The sequence below is a fragment of the Onychomys torridus genome, chromosome 7 (assembly GCF_903995425.1).
Source record: "Onychomys torridus chromosome 7, mOncTor1.1, whole genome shotgun sequence".
Classification (NCBI taxonomy): Eukaryota; Metazoa; Chordata; class Mammalia; order Rodentia; family Cricetidae; genus Onychomys; species Onychomys torridus.
This window is the reverse complement of record NC_050449.1, coordinates 59345911-59368216: the sequence shown is the minus strand read 5'-3', so window position 1 is coordinate 59368216 and position 22306 is coordinate 59345911. Positions and strand designations below refer to the sequence as shown.

Here is a 22306-nt window from a genome sequence, read left to right as displayed (position 1 = left end):
TTAATGCCTTGGAGGGCCTAGCCAAGATTAGATGGCATGGGGCTGTTCACTTGGCCAGCTCATCCACTAACCTAGAGAAATCAACTAACTTCGGTTTCTTAGGCCTGGAATGGGGAACACAGTCCAGTGCTAAAGGTTTTTTTCCTGGAGACTCCAATAGTAAGCACACATCTGCTGTTCTCACCTTCTGTGAATGTGTTTGGGAGGAGGTGAGCCAAGTGGAAGGCTCCATCAACAACAACGGATCCAGCCTGTGGAAAGCTTTCTATTTTTCCCCTGCAGAGAAGAAAGAACATAGCCACAGTGCCATCCTCTGTCACAAAAGAACTTGTATAAATGTCCATTTACGTGTGTGAATACAATGTGGCTCCGTTCAGGAGATGAAATGTAAACTGATCAGATATTGAATTTCAGTTGTGAAGATGGGATAGCCCAGAAAGAAATCCTAGTAAAAAATATCCTAGATTGGAGCCAGGAAAAAAAAGAGGGAGGAAGGGTTGGCTAAGCCCACAGAGAGATGTGTCAGGAGAGAATGGTGCATCACGAGGAGAAAAGTACATTAATGTGTAAGACTTAGGAAGAGTCTAGTCAGGCACGGTGGCTGCATGCCTTTAATCCTAGAATTGAGAGGCAGAAGCAGACGGAACTCTAGGGTTGTGCTGTCTAATATGATTGCCACTGGCCACGGGATGTTTAAATTTGAAGTTCTTCAGTCACTGTACCTTACTTAAGTGCCCAAGTAAACTACTAGGGACTAGTGACTTCTGAACTGAACAGCAGGGGGCAGGGGTTAGCAAAGTCATTCTGAAAAGGGTCAGATAGCAAAGGGCTTAGCTCTTATAAACCATTCAGCTGTGCTATTGTAGTGGAAACACATCCATAGATAATGTGACCAAGTAAGCTTGGCCACCCACAAGCAGTAACATCATTTCATAATTTTTTGTTTGGAGTCACTTCCCCTGGAGACACTTTTTTAAAGACAGTCTCTGTGTAGCCCAGTTCAACCCCTGGCTAGTCTTGAATTTTAGATCTTCAGCCTCGAGCTTCCAAGTGCTGGAGTTTGTACCACCACACCCAGATAAACACAATTTTTGTATTGTAAAATATCTTCTTTTGTTTATTACTTAACTATTTAAAAATATAAAAACTAATTTTTAGCTCACAGGATTTACCAAAACAGGTGGTGGCGAATCTGACTTGTTCTGTGGGACATATTTTGCCAATTTTTGCTGTACAGACACAAGAAGTCAAGACTTAAGATTCCCTTACTGTCTGGTACATCAGATACTTTCAAATTTTTCCAGTAACTTTCGGGTTTGAGAGCTTGCTCTGACTAAAAGCTAAGTAGAACTGCCCCCTCCCCCTACCCCCAGGTTTAGTCTAGTTCCACAATATTTAACACTTAATCAAATTACAGAACTGCTTTTTCTCTCTGCTAAGTAAACCCTCATTTGTAATATCATAGAGTGTAGATTGGAAATTCTTCTGTCACCTTGAGTCAGTTCTGTCCTTTTACTGCCCAAGAACAATGTGAATATTTACGGACCAAAAGGGAATTACCTTTTCCTAGACTAGACAGGCTTAGCGTTTGTCTTTAAGCTGCCAGCCCTCCTGCCCTCCTTTCCTTTTTGTGAAGATAGAGATGGAGAGTAAAGGGACTTTATGACCCACTCCATCTCTAAGTCACGAGCTATTCTGAAAGGCACTATTGAAGGGTGCCTTAGAATAAGAGAATAAGGAGCGGTAACCGCACAGCTGAATAAAGTCGTCAAGGGCACAGGAAGGACACGATGGAGTCTAAGTAGGGCTTCTTGAGAATTAAGATAGTTTGGTTTGCTTTGCTATGAGGTGGAAATCTTAGGTTATGAAGACTGTTTCGTAAGCAGCTGGTGGGAGGGCTCAATTACTCAAGGACAGAGTCTACCGTGTGGAGCTGGTGTGCTGGGCAATCTAAGGCGGATAACAGAGTTTTAAAAAGTCACAACAGGTAGCGATAGAATGGTGGGTTGGAGGCAGAAAAGGACTCAGAATAATCTGTAAGGCTTACTGACACTGGATGGTGAGATGGAAAAGGACACCGAAGGATTTAAAAATGGGTGTTATGTAGAGGAAAACAAACGGTGGTTAAAAAAAGAAAGAAAGAAAGAAAGAAACCCCGACAACAATGGATAAAAAAAATGGGGGGGGGGGGATTGAGATGGCTCAGTGGCTAAAGGTGCGTGCTGCCAAGTCTAACGACCTAAGTTTGATCCCTGAAACCAAACAGTGGAAGGAAATAATCGACTCCCGCAAATTGTCCGCTGACCTGCATACGTGCGCCACGACACGTTCCCCCCTCATACAATTTTAATTAAAATAGAGTTTGCCGAACTAAGCCGCAAAATGGATGAAACCATCAAGAGCTGTGTACTTGTCTTCTGTTCTTTATGGATGTTCATGATCAGACCCCGTGGTGGAAGGACTTCTGTATTTCAGGGCTAACGCCTCTCCAGAGACTTCTCAGTGGGAAGTCTGACCCAGCGAGAGCTCTCTCACGAGGAGAGAGCATTGGGTTCAAGCTGTGGAGACTGGGCTTCTGAGTTTATCTTGGTTTCAACCCGCTCGCCGGGTTTTCCAGCCTTCTCGCCTCCGGACTCGCAGCAACCGCGCATTTAGAGAGCCAGGACTTGGCTCCTGGCATCCAGGTTCCGGGTTTCCTCGCGGACTCGCCAGCTCCAGACTCCCCCAGCGCACGGGATCCGGATCCCAGAGCACGAGAATCCAGTGTCCGTGTCTTCCGGGCTGCCCTGGTTGTCCCGGATCGCGGCGGCGGCGGCGGCGGCGGCGGAGGTGGCGGCGGCGGCGGCGCGGCGGCGGCTGAGGGACCCGCGGCCCCGGACACAGCGGTCCCGGCCAGGCGGGGCGGAGCGGCGCGGGGAGGGGCGGAGAGCCGGGGAGGGGGAGGGGCCGCGGCCCGGATGGCGGCCCGGGACGCGTAGCAGTGGCGGCTCTGCGGCCCGGGGCCCCGGGCGGGCGGAGGTGGCGGCTCCCGGGACCGGCCGCGCGGTGAGTCCTAAGCTTTGTGTGGAGCCGGGGCTGGGAGGGAGGGAGGCAGGCAGGCAGGCGGGCGGCGCTGAGGAAGGCCCGGCGCCGAGGGGCGCGGAGGGCGCCGGGGCAGCGGCGCCGGGCGGAGGAAGTGGGGGGTTGGGGGGGCCGGGGCGGAGCGAGGAGGTGTGTGCGGGGGGAAGCGGGGTCGTTGCGTGCGTGGGGGAGGGGGCCCGAGGTGAAGTTCAAAGCGTGGCCGGGGCGGTTCGGGCTGCCGGGGACGGGGCCCGGGATAGCCTCTGGTCTGGCCAGGTGGTAGGGGCAGGCCGGAGAGTTTCCTGAGGCTCTGCTGAGGGGGCCCCGGGGCGACGGGGCTCGTCGGGGACTCCGGGGAGCGCGGGGAGCGGAGGGATGAAAGCAGGACGTGTGCGCGGCCCGGCCAAGAGAGCAAGGTGGCTGGGAGCGTGCAGTCCGTAGGTTGTGGGTGTGTGCCCCTTCCCGGTCCTAGGTCACATTCAGTCCTGTTCTTTTCTTCAAGATGGAGGGATCTCGGGGCCTGGACTTTAAACTGCTATCTATCCCTGTACCCCCGGGAGGGTTTGAGACCCTGTCCTGTTTGGAAAACCCACGCTGCCCTCTTCTCCCTTTATGTGTAATTACGGCTGGATCATCTCTGTGCCTCGCTCAGATTCTCCTTCCTCCCTCTGGGGTTGAGGAGGAGGAGACACATCTGACCAATTAATGTGTGTTTGTGAAACAGGCAGCGGCAAACAGTCATTTCAGATTCTAGGAATTAGGCTCACACAGGGTGGAGAGAGCAGAGCCCTTCAGGGGGAATATTTCTGAACAAATCACAGATGATTAAATCCTCTCAGAAACCGCTTCCCACCTGAATGAGAGTGGGAAAGATGGGGGAGAAAGCCTGTTTCCAGCCGTGTGTCCAGAGCCCCAGGGGTTGAGGAGAGTCCCTAGGCCCCCACTGGCCTCTCTTTTCTGTGTTAGGCTTTGCTCTGCAGCCTTGAGTTAATTTCACCCCTGCTGCTTTGTCTTGGGGGAGGGAGTGCTGGTTTAGGCTGTTGTGAGGAGATGACTGCTCTGCTGCCACACAATAGTCGGGTCATTTTATCGGGAGTGCTACCCCAGGACTGAGAACTGTTGCTGCAGAGATAAACCGGTCCCTCTCACCCGCCTATTGTGTACACAGTGAAGGTCATAGGTTCAAGTCTTGTCTGAGAGCTTTGGATATGCTCCATCTCCCAGGCTCCTCAGTGCCATTTTCTTCCTTTTCCAGACTGGGGCTTGCCATTGGAGGAGGCCAGACAGAAGGCTCTTCTTTTTGAGTGGGGAACAATGCAGAGCTCACTGGCACACATTTTTCAAAAGAATAGAGGATGCCAGCCATGTTGTGCCTGCCTCTTTGGTTAGCCTGTAGCTAAGTTGTGGAGGAATAGCATCTGGGATAGGCCACCCTTAGGCTTTGTGGCAGACCTTTGAGGAAGAAGACTGCAAGGAGAGGGTTCTATACTTACATGAAACATCATAGTTAAATGTTTTTTTTATAGAAATGGGACGCTCATGCAGTGATTTTTGTTCCTTTAGGAAAACCACTAAAGATCAGTGTAAGAGTAAGATTGGCAGTCAAGGACCAGGTGTCTCCAACCCCCTATAGGGACTCATTAGTTGCCCAGACTGGCCTCTAACTCAAAATCCTTCTGCCTCTGCCTCAGCCTCCTTATTACAGTCATGCTCCTATGCCCTGCATCCAAATACCTTTTTAAATGGTGACTTCCTGGTCAATAATTACATAACAAAAAGGCCACCCAATTTGCCTAAGACAAACTTTGAAAACAAAACTTTCCCTTTATAATTCAATTCTTAATGAAAGAAGATGAATCAGGTATTGTGTTGTGGAGAGAAATTTACCACCGAGAGGAACTGTTAAAAATATCATTTGGATCTAGGGGCATTAGAGAACAGTGGGAAGAAACTTCTCCGGAAGAATCATATTCTTAACTGTGTCATGAAAATCTCCAAGCAGTGTTCTGGTACAGTTGTGTATGTGTGTGTGTAGAAATTGTGGGATATATATGGCAATTATAGTGAATTATAGTGCATATATATACATAAATACATATCAATTTTTGATACATATCAATATTAGAAAATAAGTTTTCATGCAAGACCTTAAAGAAAACTTTTAAAAGTTTAGAAATAAGATTAATTGTAAAGGGGATTATAGTCAATATGAGTGTACACAATAGCTACCCAACCGTTTTCCATAGTTTATCTTGAATAGGGACTTTAGCCTTTGGTTTTGGTAAAGGTCCTAAGTGCTAACTGGTCTCTCCCTCCCTCCCTCCCTCATCTCTTTAATAATGATGGCCTGCCACTTAGATATTGGGACTTTGATAGGAAAGAAGAGGTTGTTTTGACTATTTATTTATTGCTATTTTTCTGTCATGGAGGTGGTGTGTTAAAGACAGGGTTTTTCTGTGTAGCCCTGATTGTCCTGGAACTCTCTCTGTAGAACAGGTTAGCCTCAAACTCAAGAGATCTGCCTACCTCTACCTTAGGCTATTTTTAGCTGTATGCCCTTGGCTTCTTAGTATGTCCAGTTAAACTGAATTCAAAGGGTTTTCTTGGGCTGTTGGCGTTGCTTTCCTGGGTGTTGTGGGGTACAAGTGAAGGCAGAGAGAGCCTCACATTAAATTTGCCTTTGTTAGAGTTAGTAGTTTCAGAATTGGACTCCACCAACCAGGAATCTTACATGAATCTTTTTAGTGTGACCATCTCTTTAGACAGCATTTTGAATGACTATCTTTCAGAGGTCACTTTTGAATTCTTCCCCTGCAGCCTCTTGGTAGGAAATATATCCTTATGAGAAGTCTAGATAGCTGGACACATTAGTGCTTGTGTGTGGTTATGGAAGTATAATTTTGGCTCCCGGTAGTAATATGTTGCAGTTAGCAGATAGCACCTAAATGCCTGGAACAGGACACTTCGTTGAGGGGGTTACTGATGGCTCTGTTAGTTGGAAGGGCCACTCCTTAATGACTTGACTCTTAGACTTGCGCCTGAGCTCAGGCATGGAGGACGCCTACTCACAGGAATATTTGTTCTCCAGTAGTTGGCCACTCTGCTCCCCTTCTCAGCTTCTTTGCCAGGTATCTTAGTATGTCTATTGCTCCAAAGGCAGCTAAGCAATTCTTATTTTCATTGTGGAAAACCAGCATGGATGGGATTAATGCCAGGCACATGAAGCCACAGTGAAATAAGGTAGCCTTTGGTTGTGTGGCAAGTTTTCTTCTCAGTAGCTTAATTCTCCTGACTTCTTTATTTTTTTATTATTATTATTATTATTATTTATACAGACATACTTTATAGTGGACTACTTTATTTTTAAAAAAACATTTTCCTTTTTAAAAATAAAAGAACAATGAAAAAATAAATGGAATACAAAAACCACGGTGTGTTAAATAATGCCTTCTTCATATTACCTCTCTGATAAAAGTTGGTTGAGACAGGCAAAATGAAGAGAGGTGATGCTGATTGGCAGGTTCTGGGTCCACTGAGTGTCAGTGAAGGGCTCTTTTCACTAGAGAACAGGTAATTCACCAAAGCACCTGCCTAGCAAGGCATGTGGCATCGGCAGCAGCTGTGCAGCTGAAGAGGGATTATTGAGCAGGTGGCTGAAGAATCACATGCCACAGTGACAAGAAAATACTCAGTCCTGTGTGGTTTAGGCTCTGCTCACATGTGTGAAATTGCACTTTGTTTCCCGCCTCTTAATGCCTATTGTTGATTTGTGAGAGGGATGGTAATGGAATAGAGAAAAGAGATCCTTTTCTGGCCTACACGGCCCCATTGTACTTCTGGAAGTTCTGGCTTTGTGCCCCATGAAAGGGAAGGAAATAGTGGTAATTCGGTACTTCTAGGACTTGTTTATTAGAAGGAAATGGGAAACAGAAAATTCTTGGCTTTCTTGGTGATGAAAGCTTTAGCCCACTGGGTGGGTCCCCAGCTGGTGTTATGCAAAGGGTGCAATTGACTTTGCTAGGTCCACCTGAAGCTCCTTACCGAAGAAATTTGCATGCTTTTATTTTACGAATGTCATTTCCTCCATGAAGTTTGCATTTCTTCAGTTTGCCTTCTTTAATTTTTAGGGATCCCTCCCCCAGTACCTCTAATAACTTTTTCCTGATCTTCCTAGCACCACTTGTTAAAACCAGATTATCACCAAAGGACCAAGCGATGCTAAAGAACTGTTTCCATTAAATATTTACTTTAAAATAAAATAAAAGCAACTATTGCATTTCCTGTGACTTGGAATAATACTTATATTTTGAGAATTTCTGAAAATTTCCTTTAGATGGTTATTGCCATCTTCTGTTAATATGATTTTCCTTTTCTGTGTTCATTGAAGCTGTTTGCTCTCATCTCATTTTGAGACGGTGTCTTGCTATGTAACCTGGGCTGGCCATGACCTTGTGATCCTCTTGTTCCCTCAAGAGTTTCTTCAGCCTCCCAGAGACTGGGATTACAGGCATACACCACCACCCTTGGTGCCAGACTAAAATTATGAACAAGTAACTTGACGTGTATTTTGTAATAATTTTCTGTGTTAGGTCACAGGCTATATGGGCCTTATCCTGTCATGTACACATACCCAGGAATGGGTTTGCCCAGTAGAATTCATAGTATTGGTCAATAGTTGATTGAAAGGAAATAAACTGAATTAAGTGTTTTAAAGCCAGATGTCTTTCTCCGAGAGAGGGGGGGGGGGGGGAGGGAGGGGAAGAGGAGAGGATAACCTTCTCTCCTTCCATCCTGTGGGATTTGGGGATTGGATTCAGGTTGTAGACTTGGAGAAGCAAACACTGTCATGGGGGCTGTTTTATGGGAATTGTTGATAAAGCACCATGTCCTCTCCTGTCATTCTCAGTACTTTGATTCCTTGTGCTATTCCTGGCTCATCACTCATCCCTGTTCTTCTCTGAAGACTTCTCCAGCAGCGTGGAAACACTAATTACTGTCCTATTGCAGTCACAGCTCAGATCCTCCACCTCCTTCCCTCTCCCTCACATCTTCCTCCCCAGCCCTTGCTCTAGCAGAGTAGTTGAATTACAGTCTTGTGAGCAGCCAGATCAATGAGTGAGGCACACCTAGATCCAAAAGGGCTGAGCTTTCGTGATTTTCTTGCTGTTTGCTCAGATCAGAGTGCCACAAATTAATGGCAAATCCTCATTAGGCCATAGCTAGTCCAGGACTCAGGGCAAACCTTCAGTTGCTGTGTGATATTTTTTTTCTACTTTTTTCTTGCAGGTGAGAGCTGCCTGGTGCTAGACAAGTTCTGAAACTGCCTTATTATGCTCTGTGATATTAGTGTCTGGCCAACTTCTCTTGGACTTTATTCTTGTTTGATTTCAAAATAGTCTTTCAGCTTCAGTTGTTCTTGACTGTTGCCCTTACTTGTGATTTCCTTCTGTAGTTATCCATGTCAGAAAGGTCACTCACTTTTCAGCCTTTAGTACATCACTGTTAAATATTTACTTATTACATATTTATTTGCAATACTGAGGCTTGAACCAAGTCCTCTCATACGCTAGATAATTAACCTATTGCTGAGCTCTATCCACAGCAGCTTTCTAGTAGTATCATTCTCATTGTGGCCCCCTCTTAAGGAGGGGCACATTTGATGGGACATCAAACATAATTCTGGCATGGAGTAATTAGTAAAATAACTGAAAATATGTGCCAGGTTTGTATCCTTTAATTCCTACTGAGTATAAGCAAATGCCTCTTTTTGTTAGATAGGGGCTACTTCTAACAATTTTGTTTTGTCCATTTTTATTATTTGTGTGTATGGATGTTTTGCCTGCATGTATGTATATGTACCTTATCCATGCCTAGTGCCCAATGAATCCAGAAGAGGGTGTCAGTTTCCATGGTACTGCAGTTACAGACAGTTGTTAGCCTCCATGTGGGTGCTGGGAATGGAACCTTTGTTCTGGAAGAGCCACCCATGCTCTTAGCCAGTGAGCCATCTCTCCAGCCCTTGTCTTTTTTTTTTTTTCCTTTAAGATGGAGCCTCACAGTGTATCTCAGGCTAGCCTCAAAATCACTGTGTACTCCCTGCCTTAGTCTCTCAGGTGTTGAAATTACAGACTTGATCCACTAAGCCAAGTTTTGTCTTCCTTATAGAGATGAATTTTGTTAGTTTATTTGGCTGTGCTGGGAATCCAGCCCAGGATAGTATGTATAGTGCAGGTGTTGTACTACTTAGCCACAACTCTAGCCCAGGACAAATTTTATTCTTATTTGAATACTTTTGTTAGGCTTATTTTATGTGTTTGAGTATTTGTATTTATGTACCGTGTACCATGTGTGTATCCATTACCCTCAAAAGGTCAGAAGAGGGCATTGGAACTAGTTATGGGTTGTTGTGAACCACCATATGGGTCATGAGAACTGAACCCTGTTCCTCGGCAAGAGCAGCAAGTGCTTTAAACAGTAAACCTCTCCAGCCCCTATTTATATTTTTAAAAGTCTTTTTATTGACTTAAAATTACATTTATTTATTATTTAATTTTAGCAGTTTACTGATAGGGGTGTGTGGTGTGTACCACAGTGCACAAGTGAACTTGTAAGAGTCAGTTCTGTCCTTCTCCAGTGTGGCTCAAGGTGATTGAACTCAGGTTTTGTTAGGCTTTTGGCAAATACCTTTACCTGCCGAGCCATCTCCTGTTTTTGTTTAGCTTAGTTACAGTTAAGATATTGTCCGAGCTGATTTTACACACACAAACGCACAAACACACGTGTGCTGTGTTTATTGATTTTACTAGTGACAGTTTTCAAAGCATAGTGGGAAAACACCCACAATTGGGAGTCCTAAGATCCAGGTTCTAATTATTGCGGTGCCTCTTGGTTGTGTGACCTTGTGGAAGTCACTTTTTTTTCTTGTTTTGTTTTGTTTTTCAAGACAGGGTTTCTCTGTGTAGTCCTGGCTGTCTTAGAACTCACTTTGTAGACCAGGCTGTCCTAGATCTGCCTGTCTCTGCCTCCCGAGTGCTGGGGTTAAAGGTGTACACCACAACTGCCCAGGAAGTCACTTTTTTTCCCCCCATTTTTCTTATCTGTAAAGTGAACACATTGGATGAGATTGTTATGGTTCCTTTTGGCTGTAAAATTTCTAGCAAGTTTTTTATGGCTGTGTCAAAAGTAGTTAATGTTCAGGAGTGCTAATGCATATACGTTTAGTTTGTAGCTCTTAACTCGTTTGCTATGTCTGGAAGGCTATACTTTTCCTTTCTTTTTTTGTTTTTTGTTTTGTTTTGGTTTTTCAAGACAGGGTTTCTCTGTGTAGGTTTGGTGCCTGTCCTGGAACTCCTCTGTAGACCAGGCTGGCCTCAAACTTAAGGAGATCTGCCTGGCTCTGCCCGACCTAGTGCTGGGATTAAAAGCGTGCACCACCACTGCCCAGCCAGGTTATACTTTTTATTAAGCTGTTTTAAAAAATGTTTATGTATTTATTTTAAATGATTTATTTATTTTTATTTTATGTGCATTGGTGTTTTGTCTGCATGTATGTTTGTGTGAGGGTGTCAGAACCCCTGGAACTGGAATTAACGGACTAGTTGTGAGCTGCTTTACGGGAATTGAACATGGGTCTTTTGGAAGAGCAGTAAATGCTCTTAACGGCTAAGCCATCTCTCCAATTCCATTAAGCCATTTTTTGGAAGGATAGTATACCTTCATTCTGCAGGCTCACCATTTTGCCACTTATATCTTTTTTTTTTTTTTTCTTTTCTTTTCTTTTTGAGATAGGGTTTCTGTCATGTAGCTCTGGCTGTTCTGGACCAACCTAGCTGTGAACTCAGAATGATCTATCTGTCTGCCTTCCAAGTGTTGGGATTAAAGGCATGTGCCACCATACCAGGTTTACTTACATCTTTTTTTAAGACATGGGAGTAAGAGACACAGGGTTCAGAAAAAGGACAGTATTTACTTTGAGGAAGGGAAATCCTATCTGGAAGGGCTTGCCTGGTATCAGCAAGAAGTGACTTCAGGATACAGCCTATATTTTGCATAGGAAATCTTTGTGCTTAATGGACCTGGATGTCGAGGCTAGTTGGGCATTTTTCTGTTGAGACAGTTAGTGAAAACCTACTTTGAGGTAACTTCTTGTGCCTGAATATGAATTACTCACAATACTTTGTTTAGAAAATGAGATGAGGTGGGTTTTTTGTTTTGTTTAGTTGCTTGGGGCTCAAGCCCAGGGTCTTGTGCTTGCTTCCCATTGAGTTATATCTTGAGCCCTCAAGTAATGTAAGGGAATAAAATTGCATAACCAAGTTATTTCCCCAAATTAGGATTTTAGCAGCATTTTCTAAATAATCCTTAGATTTGGAGCCTACAATAGCAGCTGTTTTTGTTGTTTTATTTTGCTGTTTGTTAAATATTATGAAGATGATGGTCTTTTAATCTTTTGTTGTTAGTATGGGGAAAGCACATGGTGGTCATGGTATCTTTGTCCTTAACCTGATTGGTCTGGAAGAGGAATACTTGGTGGACAGAACTGTTGTTTTAGATTCAATAGAATCCTGATAGTGCATTGCTTTATCTGCAGACATCTGTAGCATGTAACTGATTTTCTGGGAAGCTAATAGTTATTTGGGAAGTGTTTCACTTAAATGTGTGATTTAAAATATATATATATATATATATATATATATATATATATATATATTTTTTTTTTTTTTTTTTTTTTTTGAGACAGGGTTTCTCTGTGTAGCTTTGCACCTTTCTTGGAACTCACTTGGTAGCCCAGGCTGGCCTCAAACTCACAAAGATCTGTCTGTCTCTGCCTCCCAAGTGCTGGGATCAAAGGCGTGCACCACCACCACCTGGCATATTTTATATTTTTATTTGTTTGTTTTGTTGTTGTTTTGAGACAAGGGCTCACTTTGTAGCTCTGGCTAGCCTAAAACTTGATATTTAGACCAGACTGGTCTAAAACTTTTGATATTCTTCCCATCTCTGCCTTCTGAGTGCTGAGCTTACAGCATAGAATTTTATAATTAGTTTTATAGATAGGTTTTTATTTTCTTCTTATAGTTTAAAAAATACTTATTTGCGAATATATGTATGTGTGTGGGTCTGTGAGTAAGTGTGTGGAGAACAGAGGCATTGGATCTGGAGTTACAGGTGGTTGGTTGTGAACTGTCTGAGGTGAGTCCCTGGGAATCAAACTCCTCTGCAAGAGCAGAGTGTGCTCCTAACCATTGAGCTATCTCTCCAGCCCCTCTCCCCTTTAAAGATTTTTTTTAAGCCTGCACCACCCACCTGACTGACACATTTACATTTTTTTTTTTTAAAGATTTATTTATTATGTATACAGTGTTCTGCCTACATGCATGCTTGCAGGCCAGAAGAGGGCAGCAGATCTCATTACAGATGGTTGTGAGCCACCATGTGGTTGCTGGGAATTGAACTCAGGACCTCTGGAAGAGCAGCCAGTGCTCTTAACCACTGAGCCATCTCTCCAGCCCTATTTCTTTAAATTTTAAGTATTTTTTAATATGTATGAATGTTTTGCTTGCATGTATGTCTGAGCACTACCTGCATGCCTGGTGCCCAGAGGTGAAAAGAGGCATCAGATCCCCTGCAACTGGAGTTACAGATGGTTGTGGGTCATCATGTGGGTGCTGGGAATCAAACCCACATCCTGTGCTCTTAACCACTGAGCCATTGCTCCAGCCTTTCCTTTTCTTCCTTCCTTCCTTCTTTCTTTTCTTCCTTCTTTCCTTCTTTCCTTCCTTCCTTTCTTCTTTCTTTTTATTCTTTTGAGACAGTGCCACTGTGTATCCTTGGCTGGCCTGGAACTCTGGTCAAACTCAAAGGGATTTGCTTGCCTCTACTTCCTGAGTGCTGGGATTAAAGGTCTGCACCACCATGTCCAGCCTAGCATATTATAATTTGGCACATTTTTTTTCCCTTAAAAAAACTAACCCACTAGCATAGACCAAAATTTAAAACTATTTGCCAGGCCATGGTGGCTCACACCTTTAAACAGCACTCGGGAGGCAGAGGCAGGTGGATCTCTGAGTTTGAAGCCAGCCTACATAGTGAGTTCTGGGACAGCTAGAGCCAAACAGAGAAACTCTGTCTCAAAAACCAAAATAAATAAATTGTTTTAAATTATTGTACGTGTGTGTGTAATAATTTTAAATTATCGTGGGGGTTGGTTGGTGTGTGGGGTACCATTGTGCACATGTGGGGGTCAGAGGACAACTTTGTGGAGTCAGTTCTCTTTTACCTTTACATAGGTTCTGAGGATTGAACCCACTTTGCCAAGCTCCACCCACTAAGCCATCTTGCTGGCTTCTAGGCTTATTTCAGAGTTTGTCTTGATCAAACGTGGCCTTCCTCAGCTTTAATTCATGTTTCAGTCTACAGGTATCTTTTTATAGCCATCCCAGTGACTTACCCTGTATTTTTTCAGTCTGGTTTTTTTTCTTTTCTGTTGCAGTGCCCTTCTCTGTTTCCGAGGCATTCACATCCCTAGTCTATCCCTTCCTTCAAAATACACAATTCTTAGTCTCTTTCCTGAAGCCCTTTTTACCCACATTACTTCTCATTCTATCTCCAGAATTGATTTAATTTTTCTCTGCTCTTGAGGATTTTTTGAGGGAGTGGAGGCTAAGATCTCTATTAGAGTACTTTATCATATGCTGCCTTAAATGATAATTATTTGTGGATGTTTTTTTCTTCCTGCTTCATTCTAAGTTCTGCAAGGCAGCAATGTCTCCTCTGTTCTTTTGTCTCCATAATTCTTAGCCCAGTGCTTTGAATATAACTATGCATAATTAATGTTTTCTGAATTGAATTAGACTTTGAAAAAAAGAAACTTCATGTGGTTTTTTTTTTTTTCAAATTCCTTTTGTACTACAACAAGTTCCATTCAACGCATTTTATCCCAAATGAATAAACTAGGAACAAGACAGACTGTGAATGGCTTAAGAAACCCTTCTGATTCAAGGGCAGGCTTTGTTACCTTACAGCCTATAGCATTGCCCACTCCATATATCCTAACTTGGAGGCGTGTGTGCAAGGTGGGCCACTCACAGGAACCAGTCTGGTTCTGCTAGAGAATAGTATTGGGTACTCTGGGTACTCTGGATCTTGTTGATCTTTTTAGGGTTTTGTTTGTTTCATTCCATTGGATTCCTGCTCTATGTGAAATACTGTTCTAGCTTCCTAAGATCTGTCAGTGAATAAAGTAGACCAAGACAAAAACCAGCCACCAATGGACTTTACCTTTGTGAGTGAAGAGGTTTTGCTCTGTAGTCCAGGCTGGCTTTGAAGCATTCCTCCTGCCTCGCCTTCTGCAGTGCTGGAATTGTAGGCTTGGGGCACCAGGCCCAGCAGATTGTATCTTTTAAAAGGAGATAAGAATAAGTAATTATATAGTATTGAGAAATGATGTAAGGGAAATGGAACAGGGTAAAGGAGGCTGGAAATGTAGAAGGGTTAGATGGGTCAAGTAGGAGGTGAGCAGCTTTTAATAAGATTGGTTGATGCTGGTGTGTTCCTGGATGGATACAGACTCCTCAGATTGATAGCTGCCTTTCTGCCCAGCAGAGAGAAAGAGGCAGTATCTGCAGTTGTTCCAGAGTCCAGCTGACTGAGGGGAAGTAGCTACTTGTTAAATCTTTTCTGCTGGCTGGCATTCCTGGAAGTTAATCACAGTGATAGTTGCACTCAGTGGTGTCTGGAAGACACCAGGAGTAAGAGCAGTTCCTTGAAAATGGGATTTGCTCGGCTGCTGAGTAGACCTTGGGTATCTGGAGTTGTGTGTAAGTAAGGCCTCTGAATTTTCTTCTTTCTTAAGGGGAAAAGGCCAAAAATATGGCCTTCCTTCTTCCTAGTGAGGTTTTAGCAAATTTGAGTTAGTTTTTCAATCTTATGTTTTCGAGACAAGGTTTCTCTGTGTAGTTTTAGTGCTTGTCCTGGATCACGCTCTGTAGACCAGGCTGGCCTCGAATTCACAGAGATCCAGGCTGGCTCTGCCTCTCAAGTGCTGAGATTAAAGGCATGTGCCACCACCACCCGGCTAGTTTTTCGATCTTTCAAAGAACATGCATATGGATTGGCATCATGGCCCATGCCTATAATAATAGCATTTGGGAGGTGGAAGCAGGAAGACCATGAATTGGAGGTCAGCTTTGGCTAGCTTTTGGCTACCTCGTGAGTTCTAGGTCAGCCTGAATTATACAGTGAGACCATGCATCAAAAACTAGTGCACTGGCTCATGGGGTAAAGACACCTGCTGACCTGAGTTCAGTCCCCAGTACTCACATAATGGAAGGAGAGGACCAACTCCTGCAAGTTGTCCACAAATCTGTGTTCACATGTACTCAAACAAGGCCACACTTTCTAATCCTCCTAATCCTCTCAAACAGTCCTACTCTCTGGTGACTGAGCATTCAAATATATGAGCAGATGGGGACCATTTTTATTCAAACCACCACAGTAGCTGAGGTGCAAGGCAGTGTTAGGGCTTGTCTGCTCTATTTTTAATTATGTATACCACCAGATTGTATAGTTGTAGTGTACTAGAAGACTTATTAGTCATTTTGCCAAAATAGGTTATTTATGATATGTATCATTAGAATATGTTTTTGGGCCCAGGAGGTCAAATACAGGGCATTATGTGTGCCAGGCAAGCATCTTACCCATGAGTTGTAGCTCCTAGCCCCTAAAAATTCTTTAACTCAGATCCATGCTAAGAAAAATCTGTTCCTTTTAGGTAACTTGTAGGCTCTTGATGTTGAGTTTCTAGGTAGATTTCACCCCCTTTTTTTGATGTTATGCTATATCTAATACTAAAAACTATACATCTCAGAATGCTTAAGTGGTAGTTCCAGGTCATCCAGGGCTACATAGAAATATAATGGATATAGAAAGATTTAAAAGTTATAGTATTTAGCTGGGCTTGGTGTCACATGCATTTAATCCTATCTAGCACTTGAGAGGAAGAGGCAGGTGGGTCTCTGTAGGTTTGAGGGTTTGAGGCTAGCCTGATCTATACAGTAAGTTCCTGGACAACCAGTGCTACCTCAAACTTGTTTCAGCTCCCCACACCAAAACAACAACAACCAACTAACATATTTGCAGTATTTGAAGTTCATATTAAAGCAGAGAACTAAAGGGGCCATCAAAATAGATAGTTGCTGGACACACGCCTTTAATCCCAGCACTCAGGAGGCAGAGGCAGTTAGATCCCTGAGTTTAAGACCAGCCTGGTGTAGAGCATGTACCAGAACAGCAAGGACTATACAGAGAAACCCTGTTTCAAAAAACCAAACAGAAAAACAAAAACAAAAACCCAGAGAGTTATTTGATAGTCTTAGAGGCTGTGGGGAGGGAAAAGGAGCCTTTTGAAAATCACAGAAAAAAACAATTGGGTGCAATCTAGATATTAAGCAAAAGCAAAAAAAAAACCAAATTTGACATTTCTCTTTGTATAATTAAAGGTAAGGATTTCTTTCTTTCCTTTTTTTTTTTTTTTTTTTTTGAGAGTTTCTCTGTGTAGTCGTGGCTGTCCTGGAACTTGCTTTGTAGATAAAGGGGTCCTGATCAACACATGGGCTATATAAAGCAAGACCTTATCTTTAAAAAACAACAACAACAACACAACAGAAAAGAGCAGATGATTTGGCTTGAGGAAACAAAGGCACTTGCTCTGCCATATCTGGCAACCTGAGTTCAAGCTCTAAAAAACACGTGGTGGAAGGAGAGACCTGATTCCTATAAGCTGTCATCTAACCTCAACATACACATGCCTACACAGGTAGAGCTGCTAGAATAAGTAGTACGAGATGTTATCTGTGCTTTCCCTTGATTATTACAAGAATACATATGTACATTCATATGTATGGTCATGCCATGGTACATTGATGACAGTCAGAGAACAGTTTGTGGGAGTTGCTTCTCTTCTTCCATCTTGTATGTCCTAGGGATCAAACTCAGGTGGTTAGGCTTGGCCACAAGCATCTATACCCCTTAAACCATCTTGCCAGTCTGTTTTTTAGTTTTTTTCCCATTGTACCATGGGAACAATGGTACAGTGGCTGCTGCTTTTTAAGATGTTACCTCCAAACATCATCTTGATGACCATAAATTCTATATAGAAGTTTTTAAGTAATGGTACTGATCTTGTTTAACATTTGAATAAATACTTTTATATTTTTAATTGTTTTCATTTGTATTTGTGTGTGTGTATGGAGAGGGGGCTCTAGTTCTATGACATACATGTGGTCAGAGGACAACTTTGTGAAGTTAGTTTTTTCTTTCTACTTGTATGTATGTTCCAGGGATGGCTTATATACTGAGCCATCTTGCCAGCCTAATAAATATTCTCTCTCTCTCTCTCTCTCTCTCTCTCTCTTTCTCTCTCTCTCTCTCTTTAACTCTAAACAGGGTTTCTTTGGAGCCTGTCCTGGAACTCCCTCTGTAGAGCAGGATGGCCTTGAACTCACAGAGATCCGCCTGCCTTTGCCTCTCAAGTGCTGGAATTGAAGGCATGCACCACCACAGTCTGGCAATAAATGTTTCTCATAAGTGAAATATTAAGGGTCTGAAAGCCAGGCTGTGGTTCTATATGCTTTTAATCCCAGCACTTGGTAGGCAGAGGCATTCGGATCTGAGTTCAAGGCCAGCCTGATCAACATAGTGAGTTCCAGGACAGCCAGAGCTACACAGAAACCCTGTCTTGGGGATGGGGGAAAAGGAAAAGAAAGAAAGAAATATAAAGGGTCTGGAGATCTGGTTCAGTTGGTAAAATGCTTGTCATGTAAACATAAAGACCATAGTTCAGATACTCAACACCTGTGTAAAAACTGGCCAGTAGCATACATTTGTAACCTCAGTATTGTAGTGGGTGTGTGTGGAGATAGGTAGATCCCTGTTGCAGTGTGAAATAGAGAATAATAGAGGAAGACATTTGCATCTTCAAGCACATTTGTACACATACACATAAAAGCTCAATATTATGATTTTTCTGTAATATTAAGCTTGGGGTGGGGGTTGATATATATTCAGGTGTGTGCACAAGCATTCTATCTTACTCTTAACAAAGGGTCTCTCTCTGAACTTGGACTCTAGCAAGAGTTTTTCACCTAGACTGGCAGCCAGTGAGGCCGAGCAATTCTATTCTGTCTCTGTCACTCAGTACTTGAGTTACAGGAGTATATGGGACCATGCTTACATAACAGGCATTTCTAGCTGCTGAGCCCTCTCTCTCTCTTTATTTTTTTTTCTTTTTTATTTAATGAGACAGGGTATTGTGTAGTTCATGCTAATGGAAACTCACTGTGTAGCCAGAGGTGACCTTGAACTCTCTTTTAAGCTCAAGGACTATTTTATTGGCATTTAAAAGAAAAATAGTACAGATTAGGTAAAAATCCTGGCAGTCACTATGAGGAGAGATAGAGAAAAGGTCTTGCCTTTTAAGCTCAACATGGAATAGAAATAGAGATAGCTTATTAAGGCAGGAAAACGTATTCCCAAGAATGGATGTGGGCTATAGTGAGCTGAGGGACAAGCTGGGAAGCATGACCTTGAGTTTTTAATCCTCCAGCTTCTATCTTCCTAATGGTAGATTTATAGAAATTCACCACCAAATGGACAAGAACTTTAAGCCCTTTGAGATTTTATTTCAGGAATATATGAGTGAGATGAAACATTGGTGAACCTCAGTGTGCAAGAATTAAATTTAAAAAAAAAAACAGAAAGTCTCAAGTACTTTCTCAGGATGAGTAATTTCTAGCTAACAATGGTAACTCCCAAATGAAACTGGAAAGTCTGGTGAGCGATTCCTAGAAAAATTGGGTCAATGTGCTGCCAGAGAAATAATGCTGGGTATCATTAGGAACAGAATCAGAACTAAATAAGAAAAGTTTCCCTCTACATAAAATTCAGACTTTTTTTTTTTTTTTTTTTAAATATGTGGTGCTGTCTTGTTCTGGTTGCAAATACTTCACAGAATTAGTGATCAATGAATGTGAAGATTTTAATAACATCATGGCGGGGAGCGGTTTAAAGATTTTATACTTCACAGGATTAGTGGCCAAAGAATGTGAAGACTTAATAACAATGTGTTGGGGTGGGGGGTTATTAAAGACTTTTATTTTATTTGTATGTGTATGGGGTGTATGTGCGCACACGCATGCGTGCGCGCACACACACACACACACACACACACACACACACACACGTACATCTTGTGTAGTCGGTGCTCATGGAAATCAGAACAGAGCACTGGATCCCCTGGAACAAGAGTTAGAGATGTATGAGCTGCCATGTGGGTACTGGGAATTGAACTGGGTCCTCTGTAAGAGCAGCAAGTGTTTTTAACTACTGAGCAGTTTCTCAACCCCCTGGCAGTTTTTAAAATTTTTTCTCCTTCATCTTGCTGACTGTCTAAACTAGGACATCGTGTGTGCTATGATACTATGCTTGCCTATTCCAGACCCCAGAGCTTGCTTTTATTTATTCATTCATTCAGAGACAGGGTTCCACATTACTCTGACTGGCCTCAAACTTACTGTATGGCCAACAGTGACTCTAAACTGGTTCTCCTGCCTCTACTTCTTTAGTGCTGGAATATCCACACTTGGTTTATATGGTGCTGGGGATTCAACCCAGGATGTGGTGTATTAGACAATAACTCTTCCAACTGAACTACATCCTCAGTCCTTTTTATTTCCAGTTTTTAAAATGTTGCCATGCTGGGAGCTGAACCCAGGTGCTTACACACAGCATTCGGTCTACACTGCATGGTACTCATAGCATCTCAGCTTTTAAAGAGAATATTAAGCCCTGTCAGGCCATAGAATGAGCCTATAGGTTTGATCGCTAGTTCTTAGTGTCCTTCCTATATTTGATACAGAATTCCCTTTCAAGTCAGAAGTAAATTTATTATACTTAAATAGCTATCTATATGAATGCTAAGTAACTAAAATGTGTTAACTCTAGAGTTAGAAAATTTTAAAAATAGGTTTTGGAACTTGTGTGAGAGGAAGAGAGAATGTGTGGATGAGGGTGCATGTGTGCCACAGTCCATGTGTGGAGAGGTTAGAGAAGAATTCTGGAGTCAGTCTCATCATCTACCTTGTTGAGGTGTGCTGATTCTCCTGTCTACTGTCCCTCTGTGTAGGAGTACTCAGATTACAGGGACATACTGTTCCATCCAGGTTATTGTGGTGTAGGGTGTGTGTGTATGTGTGTGTGTGTTTTTAAATTTTAATGAATTTGAAATAGATACAGCACTTTCTCCCTTCCCTTTCCTGCCTCCAGGCCCTCCCAGTTAACCTCCCTCCAACTCCTTTCATATCTCCCTACATTCTCTTTGATAGCCTCTTTATTATTATTATCGTACAACACACACCCACACACACACACACCCACACACACACACACACACACACACACACACACACCCCACACACACACACACATACACACATACACACACACACACACACATACACACATACACACATACACACACACATACACACATACACACACACACACATACACACATACACACACACACACACACACCCTGCTGAATCTGTTTGTTGTTGTATAGATGGTTCCAAGGCTGACCACTCTGCATAGAACAGCCAGTGAAGAAGCTCATCTCTGTGAGAGGCTAACTCTCTTCCTCCCAACAGTCTTTAGTTGTCTGAGTTCTTTGTCTAGGAGTGAGCCCCCTCAAAAATCTCCTTTTTTCACATTAACATGTCTTCCCCCCCCCCCTTTTTTCTTTTCTTGAGACAGAGTTTCTCTGTGTAGCAGTCCTGGCTGTCCTGGGAACTGACTCTGTAGACCAGGCTGACCTCAAACTCACAGAGATCTGCCTGCCTCTGCCTCCTCAGTGCTGGGACTAAAAGTGTGTGCCACCACCACCCAGCTAACACGTCTGTTGATACTGCCATTGTTCCAGTCTTGTTTATGTAGCCATTTCTATTAGAGACTGTTTCACAGTTGGTATCCTGGTATTCTGGCTCATACAATTTTTGTACCCCCTCTTGTGCAAAGTTTTCTGAGCTGTGGTGTAGATGTGTTCATTGGGTCTGGGCTCCCCACGATCTGTAGATCTCTGCCTTGTGTCCAGTTGTGATTTCCTGTGATGATCTCCATTTGCTGAAGAGAGGCTGCTTTGATGAGGGATGGTGGCTACACTTAAGGAAAGGTGGCTCCTGCACAAAAAGCTTGATTTTTATTTTTATGTTTATTTTATTTTATATGCATGGATGTTTTGTTTGCATGGCTGTCTGTGCCCCACATGCCTGCCTGGTACCTGTGGAGGTCAGAAGATAGCATCAGAACCTCTGGAAGTGGTGATAAAGGTCCTTTACAAGAGCAGCAAGTGGTCTTAGAGCTCTCTGGAAGCCCTACTGTAATGTCTTTTTTAGAACTTAGGAGCAGCTCTGTTGGACTAAGTTAGGACACTGACGCAGAGCTTATGCCTGCCATAACCAAGAGACCTGGAGGAGAACAAAGCAAGCCAGATGGTTTTGCTACAGAAAAGGGTCTCTGGTATCAGGAAACATTGACTAAGATTTGTAAATGAGCAAAGTCAAGTGCAGAGTCTCTCCTGCAGAGTTAAGGTATGAGCTCCTGGATCTCCAGGAATTATTGGCTCCCACCAAAATGAGCATGCCAGTATTAAGAAATCTGAGGTCAAAACACAGGACATTTCTGTGTGATGGAAGGAGCAGAAGAGACTACCCCCATTCCCCCCACCCCCTTTTTTTTTGTTTTTTGTTTTTTGTTGTTTGGAGCTGAGGATTGAAACCCGGGGCTTGCGCTTGCTAGGCAAGCGCTCTACCACTGAGCCCCTACCCCTCTCTTTTAAACATGGGTTCTGAAGACAGACTGAGATTATGTCTAGCGATTTTACCCACTGAACCATCTTGCCCATTTCCAGATAAGCATTTTTAAAGACAAGGTCTCACTTAATTCTGCCTCCATTTCCCAAGTGCTGAGTTTATTACTGGTTTTGATGTTTAAAGTAGGAAACTAGAAAACGTAGATTTTCTTTAGTTGTTGTTTATACAAACTAATAGGTTTCTTTATGGCATTTTTATGCACATTCCTTTTTCTGGTTTTTGAGATAGGTCTCACAGTGTAGTATAGTGTTGGCTAGCCTGGAACAGTATGTAGATTGGACTGCCTTGAACTCAAGAGATCCACTCTGCCAGTGTTGGAA

General features: G+C 43.0%; 1 protein-coding gene across 1 annotated transcript in view; it reads left to right on the top strand.

Annotated features, from left to right (window-relative positions):
* The first annotated feature begins 2900 nt into the window (after positions 1-2900).
* Positions 2901-22306, top strand: part of Znf609 (zinc finger protein 609) — a 151629-nt gene continuing 132223 nt past the window's right edge. Inside the window, exon 1 of the mRNA XM_036192239.1 lies at positions 2901-3045. The gene's annotated coding sequence lies outside the window, so the exon portion shown is untranslated. The remainder of the gene's footprint in view (positions 3046-22306) is intronic.